This window comes from Lycorma delicatula, chromosome 1 (assembly GCF_047948215.1).
Source record: "Lycorma delicatula isolate Av1 chromosome 1, ASM4794821v1, whole genome shotgun sequence".
Classification (NCBI taxonomy): domain Eukaryota; kingdom Metazoa; phylum Arthropoda; class Insecta; order Hemiptera; family Fulgoridae; genus Lycorma; species Lycorma delicatula.
The window spans coordinates 212,966,254-212,978,973 of NC_134455.1; the positions used below are offsets into that span (position 1 = coordinate 212,966,254).

At 30.4% G+C, this 12,720-nt stretch overlaps 1 protein-coding gene across 3 annotated transcripts in view; it reads left to right on the top strand.

Annotated features, from left to right (window-relative positions):
* Positions 1 to 6,045: 6,045 nt before the first annotated feature.
* Positions 6,046 to 12,720, top strand: part of LOC142328178 (CUB domain-containing protein 2) — a 376,385-nt gene continuing 369,710 nt past the window's right edge. For all 3 annotated transcript variants that reach the window (XM_075371737.1, XM_075371745.1, XM_075371754.1), the window contains exon 1: positions 6,046 to 6,178. The gene's annotated coding sequence lies outside the window, so the exon portion shown is untranslated. The remainder of the gene's footprint in view (positions 6,179 to 12,720) is intronic.

Consider the following 12,720-nt stretch of genomic DNA (forward strand, 5'->3'; position numbering starts at 1 on the left):
ATCTAATGGCACCTAAATTGACACTGTAGGAAATGCATGTAGCGACTCGTGGGGGATTCGTCCCACCTGATCTGCCTAGACGCAAGGTCTCGGTCTTCTATCTCCTGCTTTCATTCTGATGTCAATAGGTTATTTACCTTGCAAATGTAATGTTACTTATGCTCATTAGCCAAGATATCTATTGGTTTGACTCCAGCTATAACACAGACTGCTCTGTAACTGCCTATAACATCCAGCAATAGGAGTCACTGGGCCCGCAGTAAAATGTCCACTCAATACCTAAAAGCCATGCAGTGAGCCCAGACAGGTGCAGCATATAGCATAATAGCTTTGCTGACACCTTTGTAAAGGATACGCATGGTACAGTAATTCAACCCCCAATCGTATTTGCCAGTATTATCTTTTACTTTCTTTCTATGGCATCTGATTTTTTTCTTTTGTTTGTTTATAGTTACTTACCCTTTGAAGACAGGCCAGTTTGCTTTTGAAGTCGTTATCTTCATGAAGTGCAATTCTTCAGGATGTTCCTTCAACCAGTTGATGTTTTGATAAGGAGGGACATTATATGGCTGCTATTTGGGTCTTCCTACAATACTAAGAGATTTTAGCTAGATCTTCATATATTTTAGTGAGGTAGTTATGGAGTCAGAGTTATGTAAGAAGTTTCCCTGGCCTTTATAGATTGGTATGAGTTTTATGTGATTTGCTGTTCAAATAGCCTTCTATAGTATTACTGCTTTCACGGAGTAGTTTCAACTCCATGTCAGAGAGGCTCCTCAAAGCCTCTCATCATGATTGTAAATGCTAAAAGTTCTATAGGCCAGATGATCTTTAGTGCTATTGTTGCATGTGTTATATACACAAAATATATTTATTTTTTTGTTTTGGATCCTGATGTTTAGTTTTAATCACTTCTTATGATTCATATCTTTTACTTCAAAGATATGTTTTAAAATTAACTTCAAAATAGCAAAAAATAATTGATGGTGTTATTTGTTTGCCATAATTAGAATTCCTCTAGCTAAATGTCTATCTTTAAACAGGATGTATCAGCAGAAGTAGCCTGAGATTTTATAATATTACCAGCATTCAGTGGAAAACATAATATCATTAGTTAGGAAGACATCCATACCTTCATCACTTAATATATTTTGGTACTTTTTTATATTTTTACTTAATATAAAATCTTTACCAGTTAGTAATTTTCTTAGATGAAAGATCTGCTGCATTCTGTTGAAGAATTTTAATCTTTTTTGGTTGTTTAGCTTTGAAAATAGCACTTTCAGTGGTTAGCTTCTTCATTAAGGAAAGTTGTGTGTTACTGTTACTTATTCATCATTATCCAAGAGATGTTTACATGTTATGGGATGATGTGGATATAACTAACATTGTAACCACAGTGTGAAACTTACCGACTGTAAATGTAGGTAAGAGATTTACTATATCTGTTCATTACTAGACATGGTGATTGAATCACTGAAGCTATCAGATAACTTTTGGTATTGATCATCTCTTTGGTAGCAGTAGATTATATAATTAAAATTTGAATTAATTATAATTAATTTGATTAAAATTAAAAATAAGTAATTATAGTTTGGATTAATTAATTTGAATGGTGATTCAAATAGTGTTGTATTTGAAAGGCGTAGTTGCATCTAGGCTTTGAAGGGTATTTGGTGAGTGGCTGTCTGCATTTTTTTGTAATTTCTCGTCAGTTGTACATTTAAATGTGTGTAAAATCTTGATTACCAGTATGACATACTGATTTAAATAAAGTTGGCTTGTCTTGCTTTGTAATTGAGTCAATGGATCTAGCATTATTATAATTTATAATAATGCTAGAATTAGCATTTAGTGTTTAAAAAATTGAACATTTAATGCTGAATGTTCAATCATCAATGTATTGTCAAATGTTCAATGCTAAATTACTTTTTCCTATAATCATGTACACTTAATATATGATTAGATAGTGAATTGTAATGGGTACACGACCATAATCATTGATTAGGTACAAAAAATAATGAAAAATAATAAAAAAAAACACACTTAGGTAGTGAATTCTATGGAGTGGGTGGGAGATCCTTTTACACTGTAATAAATCCAGCTTAATTGCCCTCTACTGCTGCCAATTCTCACCGCTGATATTGCTCACTGCTGCTGGAAAAGGTAGGGAGGATAAGCCATGGTGGGAATCGTCCGGTGTGTTCATTTGTGATGGAATGACCTCAGTTGTAATTGATGTGGAATGATGATGGATACAAGCGTGTTCACTCTCAAAGAGCATTTGTTAGTTTGCATGTGGATCCACAAACATCCACACACTGGTAAATCATTGGAGAACATTATGAATGACTTGTGTTTGTGTGTTTTGGGAAATTGTCACTCTCATGGCAACAATTATTGACACGGGATAAGAAGGCTTTTGCAACGGGAAGTGTTCTTGATGCTGCATGCAGTGGGAGGTAAGCATTCGAGCTGAAATTTGTGCTGCTGTAGAAGCTTCAGTTCAATGATCACCAATGAAATCAGCCTGAAAACGTTCTGCAGATTTAGGCATTCCAGGATCAACTACGCATAAAACCATATGCGAAAGAACATGAAAGTTAAAGTTTTCGTTCAGCCAGTTGAATGACAGTGACTTTGATTGATGTGTGTTTATGCATGTCAGTTATTGCTAGATTGCTGTCCAAAAGCAGATGATAAAAACAATATCATGTTCTCAAATGAGTGTGTAATTTATCAAATCTCTTGTAACAGAAATTTTTTTTGGATGAAAGACAATCCTTACTTTTTTTTAAAAAATTGGAACATCATCCGCCTCATGTTATGATTTGGGCTAGGATGACAGCTAACATCTTGTTGGTACTTATTTTTCTGATAACACAGTTATTTGAAAATGATCAGCTAGTGGTTGCTTAAAGAATTAATGACAAAAGGGATCACCGACATTAGTACATTTCAGCGAGACAGTGCTCCAGTGCATTTTGCTTTAAATGTCATCAGATGCCTCGATGAAATTTTTTAGAATCGCTTTATCAGATGTGGTTCAGAAGAGTTACCAGGGCTACATTGCCTTCTGACCTCACCATACCTCACAATGCACTCTGGAGTTTTGTTAAAGAAGAGATCCAAAAATGGAGTTACATCAACGAGCATCTCCAAGATGCTGTATGGTCAGCATTTGAAATTATCATCCCTAATATGCAGTTGCCAATGAACAATCGAATATGGACGTGCATACAGCTGTGCTTTGAACATGGTGGAACCCTCACAGACAGTTTAGATCTATAGCTGGACCTACCCTAACTATTTCATAACTAGCATAAAGGGACTTCCCGAACACCCCCTGTATATATATCTGTACAGTGATAGAAAGTGTCTGATAGTAACACGCAAGATTAATAGAAAATTGTCCACTTTTTTATAAAAGGAAGTTATTTTTTGCTTTTAAACCACAATTAAATTGCAGTATAATTAAATTATCATTTTTTTATTAAAAAAATTAAATGAATATTTATTTATAATCATACTACATAACCAAATTGAAATTGTTAATAAAAGTTAATTACTATTTATCAACTATTTTCCAGAGATTGGGGTGTTCCTGAAGGAAATGTTCTGTCCGCCATCCTACTCTCTACACACCTCCGATATAACCTATTTTTTGAACACTGTGGCAACTGATTTTGTTGATTTCAGTATTACTGTACTGATCTCCATAGGGGAAGACAAATGCCTTACGAAAATCCCGGTGACCACACAATCTCCTCCATTCCTAGCACTGCTGGGCTTTACCGGAGCTCGTCTTTTAGACCCTCTAAACCTGATAACACATCAAAGTCATCAGTTTCACTTCTGTCAGGATGCCACTGATACAAATGCTTTGACAGACATTTCCCTTAGTGTATTTACACAACTTACTATCGACTTCATATAGCTTCTAACTATGACCACCTACCATAACTCACAACACTCAACATCAAATTAACCGATTCATAGAAGCACGATTCCTATGCCTTCCTCTAACACTGGTTTCCTCAACAGGTTTCACACAAAGCTGTTGACACATCTTACTTCAATTAGATTATGCACAGAGATCATTACTTTATTGACTCTTTTAATCGCCAAAAATTACATTCTTATACCAACAAAAGTGTTGATCTCAATCATGAAAATTTCATCCTGCAATTCAATTTACTCAAATTCTCCTGATTTACTAAGATCAAGAAACAAATTCACAAATTTAATAAGCTTCTAATGAAAACACCCTACTTCTCTCTGCTATATTCCACTTTCAGGAGCAGCGTCAATGCACCTGAAATAATAATGCCTTTTTACCTTCGTAGAAGCTGGACTCATATGCAAAGATATTAACCAGAATGTACAAATTTTACACGTCACTAAAATCTGTAGACTAGACATTCTCCAACAAAATGAATTTTACAAAGATTAAATATGGCAAAAATAAGTTATTAAATGAATTTAAGATGAGCAACAGTAATCACACTTGATGAAGGAAGTTCAAAACTCTGAAAAGATTTTCTGTTAGCATAATTTGATATAACTAGAAAATGAGCTGTATTTTAAATTTATTTTTTAAAAAAGGCTCACTATATTTTTTCATGCCGATCCAAGAGTCAAGTTTGTTGCAGTAATGTAGAATTACAGTCATATGTATCTGTTACAGTTATTGGAACGTTTTATTATTCCTACTAATAACCATTGCTGTTTAGGAGACTTTTAATCTTGTTTCTGTGCTTTAATTTAATGATCAGACATGTTAAACATGCTAAAATTGGAAGAACATGCCGTTAATAGATTTATTTGCATTATGTATGTTGTTTGGTATATTAAGCCAAAGACTTGTTTATTTTTTTGTATTTTATTAAACAGCATAAAAAATTTATAAGATATTAAATATTAAATGACTTGCTCTCAAAACACCGGAAAAATTTGTTGTATCAACTGTGTCCTTTACCCTTGGAAGATCTATGACCATTTAATAATATAAATGTTTTTTGGCCAGGGCTGGACTGAAGAAACATCATTATAGAATGCACCATAAATTGGAATGCTAAGTATGAAACAAATTATTTAAAGTAATTACATTTATTTTAAATGTTTTTTTAGATTGTAATTGTAAACTTAATATCTGATAGCATATTAATTAAAATTTAATTTGAAACTATAAACACTTTATGTGTATCAAAATTAGCAATTTGAGGTTTAAATTACTTTTTTAGAATAATAATAATGATTATAGTAAAACTGAACATTATTATTATAATTAAAAAAGTTGCAATGCTTATTAGACGATTTTGTTTTTATTGTTATACAGTTCATTTTTCACAATAATCTTCCATAATTAAATAGTTATATAAAATATTATAATTATAAATTTGTTGTTAAAGATAGATATAAATTAATTTATTAATTATCCGTAAATTTAAAGCGGATATATGAATAACTTTTTTATGGTAAAAAGATTTCTTCTATAAATAAAATATAAAACGACGAAATGAGGGATGCTTACAGCTGAATGGGAGGGTCAGAGCTTCAAGGTCATAAGGATCACCATAATCATTAAATAACGCGTAAAACCACTGGTGCATGCGTGTAGGTACAACAAATACCGACACACGTGCAGAGACATATTGGGTTGTTTAGTATATTAAATCGCCGGTGTTCACGCATTTTACTTATATTAAGGGCAGCGTAGAACAGCTACATTAATGACAGTTGCAGTTTTGCCAGTCTTTTATTTTTCTACGGACGACTTTTAAATTCAATCTTTTCGTCCCGTTTACTCGTTTTTAATTGAGGGTTATAAATATTAATTAAAAATATTTTACACAGATAACATTAATCGCGTATTCTTTTTAACGTTAAGTATACGGCATAAATATTGTGATCGTCTCGGCTTAGTTTATTCGAATGCCGATAGATAGCGGAGACAGGGTATCTTACTTCACCACTATCTCGTGGTGGGGTAGTTTTGGGACACCCAGGTCGGCCTCTCCCATAGCTCTCTCAGAGGCAGGGTCTGTCACTCACAATGGCCGCCAGTTAATGTCGGGCGGGGCGCCTTGGAGGATGACAATGGCCGCGCTGACGTGACGATCGAGGAGTTCTGATGTGTTTTGTGCCGCTAACCGGATAAGATGGCCAAAGCCCAACGGTCAGTACAACAAATGAGTTTTTCCTTATATAACATCGAATATAATATACGTAATGTTAATTTCATCCTTTACAGTAATTCGGTTACAATCGGGTCAAATTCATTTGCCCTATAAAAAAGTGAACCGTTCCTAAAACGGGATTTGAAAGCGATCTTTTAGTTTCGTATTTATCAAACAAAAACCGAATACGATCGCATATAAGTTATGTTTTCTGCATAATCGGTAAAAGGGCAAAAATGACTTGGCAGTATTTGTAAATATATTATCGAATGAGTTCACGATGTAGAATATGAGATGGCTGTATCGTAAAAAGGATTGATACTGCGTATCTTTATTTGTTTCATTTTTTTAAATAGAATAAGAAATGGTTATTTTAAGTAACCGATTTTGCGATTAAAATGCACCAAGTCCACCGATAAAGCATTAAGTTACTCTCTAGTCGGTTGGTTAATCTCCGATGGCTTCAGACTATTCCATTTTTTTACTGGGGCTAAAGGAAATTACTTTATTAAGGATTTAAAAGTCATCCTTAATGTCGGTTTCACTTCAACTGTATCAGACACGCATATTTTTAAACCTTAACATTTTGATTCACTTAGAATTGGGTATTAGTGCAAATAAAAATACACGCAGACTAATTAAAAGTATAATATATAAAACATTTTTTTCCTGTTAACGTAAAAATGAAATATTTGTAATTATAATCATTATTAAAGGAATAACGTTATAATAATTATGATAATAATAATAATAATAATAATAATACACATAACATTTTTTTGACAAAATATTAATGGGAGATAAGTGTTAATAATTAATTGTTAGACCGATTGAAAGTGTTTGGTAAAAATTAAAAATGAATTCTAAAATTTTACCGTAATTCGTACGTTTACTATTTATGCATCCTCACTTGTATAAAATGCATCGACCTAGTACGTTATTTTAAGGCGTAAAAAAAATAAAATAAAAATATTATTCTTTTTATTAAAGAAAGTAGCTTAGTAAGAAAAAAAAGAAGATTCTAAATGATGTAGATGATTGTATCGGTCATATAAAACTAAATTACCTTATTACACGAAATTCTTTAGATGTATCTGATAATTTTATCCGATGTAATCTGTGCAGCTTACATCTGATAAAATTGTGAGGGATATGTGTTAAACATTTTCATATATTTTTGGTAAATGAGAGAATTTTATAGATTTGTTGTCGAGAGATTTCCATTTTATATATATATATATATATATATATATATATATATATATATATATATATATAGTTAGGTCTACTTGCTGCTGAATTATTATTTATAAAATGAAATAATTTTTTTTTTCTTGTTCATAGATACATTCATTCATTACTATTTTAATCATGTTGTTGTAATATGAAAACTAGCTGTACATAAAATATTGATGTCGATGTTTACGCCCTCAGGTGGAGAATATGTTTGTGTGTGATCAGTAGTTATAATATACCTATCTGCAAAATTAAATTAATATATATTTCATCTATTATTTTTTTCTGCTTTTGACATTGCTATGTGAAATTAATTAATAATATATTAGGGATTATAGTTTATTTAATTTTTTTTGTTGTAATTTTTAATTAATTGCCAACCTCTCAGACGGTCCCGGAGACCATTAGTATATATCTGCAATTAATACGTGTGTAAAATTGAACGATTGTTATATTTTACAAAAAAAAATATATATATATAAATAGTATAAATAAATATACTATTTTACTTATTATTGTCGATTTCTGTGGCGGAATGATAGTGTCTTTTAAACGGAGGTTCTGGGTTCGAGTCTCGGTCGGACATATCGTTTTCAGACGCTACAGAAGTCATTATCGGGGGTTAGCTTGCTGTTGAAATCGTTTTAGTAAATAAATTGGTTAATTATGTGAAATTTGTAATCTTAATATTTACATTTATTACTCGCTGGATTGTAATATTCAATTATGTAGTACATTAATACATAAATATATTGTTGTGTAATAAATAATAGTTGTTTTTAAATGTGATGAAATTAAGGTTATAATCTTTGAAGTCATATTCTTCTTATTTATTTCTTATTCAACAAAATATTAAATACGTGCATTAAATTGCATGCGTTGTACTTAGCAATAATGTATAAAAATATTTGGAACAAAATAATAGTATAATTACAAAAAAAAATCTAACCTGCACCAAAAATATGTATATAAACATGTTTCATTAAATTGATAATGTATTATTTAAATATTAGATGATTAAAATATTAGACTAATGAAATATTAGATGAAAATAAACTTGTAAGTATTGAATAAATCGCATTGTAATTTTACGCTTAAAAAATAAATGTTTGAAAAATAAAGGGAAACAGTTATTGTGAACTAAGTATAAATTCATTCTTTAAATTTTATGTTTACTTCTTAATTCATTTTTGGACAATTTCCGTTTTTATTTTTTGATCTAATAACACATTAAGAACTGATAAGTATGTTTGAAATATTAGCCCGCTCACTGATATGAAAAAATCCGATTTTTTGATTTTTGATGATTTTTTGAAAATCATTAATATATTATTATTAAAATTCTCACCTAATACGTATGAAAAAAATTACAGTTCATTAATAAACTTAAAACGTTTCAGTTTAAAAGGTTTTTATTAATTCTGAGAACGGTTGACTGCAACGATCTTATTAATGGAATATTTACATTAATTAATAAAAATTAAATAATTATACAATTAATTAACTTTAGGAATCCAAAAAATCATTTTCTGGTTTCGGGTACATACGTTAATATTGTAAGCAAAAAGTATTAAACTTTAAATCATTTCTACCGACGTTAAGTTACAAACGGTTTTAAAACTCCATCTCCTTTCTTACTTAAGATGATTTTATGATTAATCTACTCCCTTTTAAATACAGATAGACTTCTCAGATAATCTCATCGGCAAAGAGCAATTGCCGTCCGAAACCAAATCATTTTTTTACTTTTCTTCTGTTAAAGCAGTACTTTGAGCAGGAAGTTTAACTTGATATATTCCCGTAGGAATTATATTAGAAATATTCATTAATCATTTACATATTCGTTATGTAAACGTCTTTATATATTAGTACATAATTATTTTATACTTTTAATAGTCAAAGCTTCAGGGCCAAAAATTCCATAAAGATTTTCTATTTGTTTTTTAACATATATTTTTTACATTCCCGTCTAGCGCTATTGCTTTAGAAGGGAAAGTATTTTAATCGGTCCGGTTTGGGCATATGCGGTTTTCACCGGATCTTGACGTTTTGACATCTAAGAAACCCATAAAACAGGATGGAAATTTTTCGGGTGTTCGTATGTAGGTGTGTGTGTGTGTGTTTTCAGTTTTGCACTCCTTATATCTTTAGAACTACTGAACTGATATTAACCAAACTTGATCAGATTACTTCTATATACGGGGCATGATGCCATTAAATTTTCAACTTAATTAAGACCTTATTTTTCTTAGGCACATTTGTTAATAATTAAAAAATGATTTAGACACCACTTGACTTCCTTGTACGCCTATTAAATTAAATATCCACATTTTTTTAAAATGAAAAGTACATAAAATTTTATTTCATTAATAACATCTGATATTTTTTATTTTTTTTATTCTTATTACTGAATTATTTATCGTAAAAATTTGTTTACAATCACAGGTTAATAATTATTAATAAATCAATATATTTAAATTAAAAAAAAGGAGATGAAGTCTGATTCGAACCGATTTGACTTTGTAAGATCCAAATATTTCATTAATTAAAATCTCGAATAATCAGTTTGACTATAACTCTGGAACCAATGAAAATAAGTACCACTTATGATATTTCGTTGAAAAGCTTTCGATGAGAGCTTATTACTGCAGTTAAGAAAATGTCCAAATTCAAATGTTTTTGAATTTTGGACTTTTTTGGATTTGGTTCAGTCGATTGAAGGAGGTGCACAACTAGATATAACAATAGTCCTAAATCCAAAATTTCAACATCGTTGAATTTTTTTGATCCTAATCGTTTTTGAGTTATGCGAGATACATACATACGTACAGACGTCACGCCGAAATTAGTCAAAATGGATTTAGGGATGATAAAAATGAATATTTCCGTTGAAATATGAAAACCGAAATTTTTTACGATCACAATTCTTCCTTTACTTCAACAAGGAAGTAAAAATATAAAATTTAATACATAGGACTGGAGTTTAATAATATAATATCCATAATCACAGAATTGAAAAAAATACATAAATAATAATAATTGTTATTATTATTATTATTTTTCATTAATACAATCTTTCCTTTTTATGGGTAAGGAACCGAACCATTAATAATAAATGGATCGGACCACAGAAGAAATGAATATAATGATAACTGAGATTAGAACAAACAAGAACTCAAATGTGTCGTTTTACCTCGGGGAATTCTTGGTATGTAGGTCGCCGGAGATGCGCGTAAATCTTTCGTAAGATGTTTATACGTATACGTATAATTCTTGTCCCCGATAACCGTAAGATTTCCAAATACGCAGCTCTCCCTCAAGGGTTTTAATAATTAATAAACCTTATCGGTAAATGTAAAGCTTTATCGAATCTCGATTTTAGTACTGAACCGGTAGCCATCAGCTGTAGAAATAGTGCTTTCCAAACACTCGTACATAACCTCGCATCCCATTGACTACACCGCAGTCGGATGATTTTTTATCCTGTTAATATTGCACGACCGTTAAATTTTATTATAAATGTTTACTTAAATTAAATTGTGATAATTACCTTCAAAGATTTTTTAATAATATTTTTGAAAGGTTTATACTTTTTCTTTTTCATGTTTTTCTCGATTTGTCGGAAAATCAAGATCTCATTTAATTCCATCACCGACTATATCCATCCTTAAATACAAGTTCAGCTTTCCAAATTTTGTCCACAATTGACTACTTTCCTTCTGCAGTCCTCTCGGTATTAAGTTATATATTTTTTCTACAAGTACAAATTTTCCTGTGAAGTTTATCCAGCTTGAGTTTTCTTGATTAATGCAGTTGTTTGTGTTTGATAAGATTCATATTTTTTCTGATCTTGTTTCCTAGACGCTAGACAAATTTTTTAGCCTTCCAGTTCACCTTCCCACTTTAAATACGAGCCAGATGTCTCTTGGCACATTAATTTTTATATATATTATTTTTACATTCTCATTATCAAATTGAATTTTAAAATCTAATTTATTATCGGTTTCGAAAATGAGAATTTTCTTTCCACTTATCTTTTTTTTTAATAACTTTTCTATAATATAATGGCGGAGACTTACCGCTCATCGATCTCAGCGGGGAAGTGAAGCTCTATGTCTTTCACTTCCATTTAGAGTTTAGGTTCGAATCCCGATCGAGGTTGCCATTATTTTATACGCTACTGAATTTATCTTAAAAAATGATTACGGTAAATGCAATTGGATCTGTATTTACCTGCTTGATATATAAATAGATGATTTATTTCTTGTTAAAAGTAAGTTTGATTATAATGAAATTTTAAATATATCTGGATAATTTTTAACGATAATGCATCTTTTTTTTAATAATTCGCAACATTTATTTAAAATAGTGAATATTGTTTCGTACATACAGATAACAGACTTAAAAAAAAACCAATAAAAATAGATTGAAATTACGCGATTGTTTGAATATGTTGTAGTTAATGAAAAGAAACTACGAATAGATAAGTAAAGAATAAAAAAACTATACAAGTTGTAAATTCAAGATTTCAGCCTCATTTTGTGAAGGGAAAGTGTCTTTTAAACGTAAATTAATATATGTTACATCTAAAGATTAAAAACGTGATAAAAAATAGGTGTTAGATTAAAAAAAGAATATTAAAATAATATTTGTTATATAAGTAAAATAATATTTTAGTTGTATATCTAAACTATATTTGTAACGCTACTTGTATATTAGGAAAATGTAATTATACCGATACAAAAGACCACGATGTATACGTGCACTATATGTATGAATAATAGATCTGCATTAAACACGAGTTTAACAGCAGATTTTTTATTAAGGAATACAAAGAATGAAAGTAGATTCAAAATTAATAATTTAACTGAAAAATATGATTTCAGTATTTATCTAAAACGAAAGACCCCATTATTTTCATTTTTTTGAAATTTCTATACCGTGCATTTTATACACAGTTTATTCAATAAAGTTAGAACGTTCAGCGGATTTAATCTCGGGACTCTATTGTAATCGGCCGCCTTACAGAATAACAAAACATGTATAAATAAATACTTTCCATTACAATCAGCTAAAATCATTTTATAAACTTTTTGTAATCTTTTACGAGCTGATGCCATTACGGTTTATATTACTTTCCCGTCTACATAGCAGCTATAGCTATGTAGAAGAGAAAGTATGGTGATCGGTCAAAATTGGGCATATCCGGTTTTCACCGATTCTTGACAATTTGACCCCTAAGGACCCCAAAAACTGAAAAATGGATTGAAATTTTCGTAACAATATGTGCGTACATATGTATGTT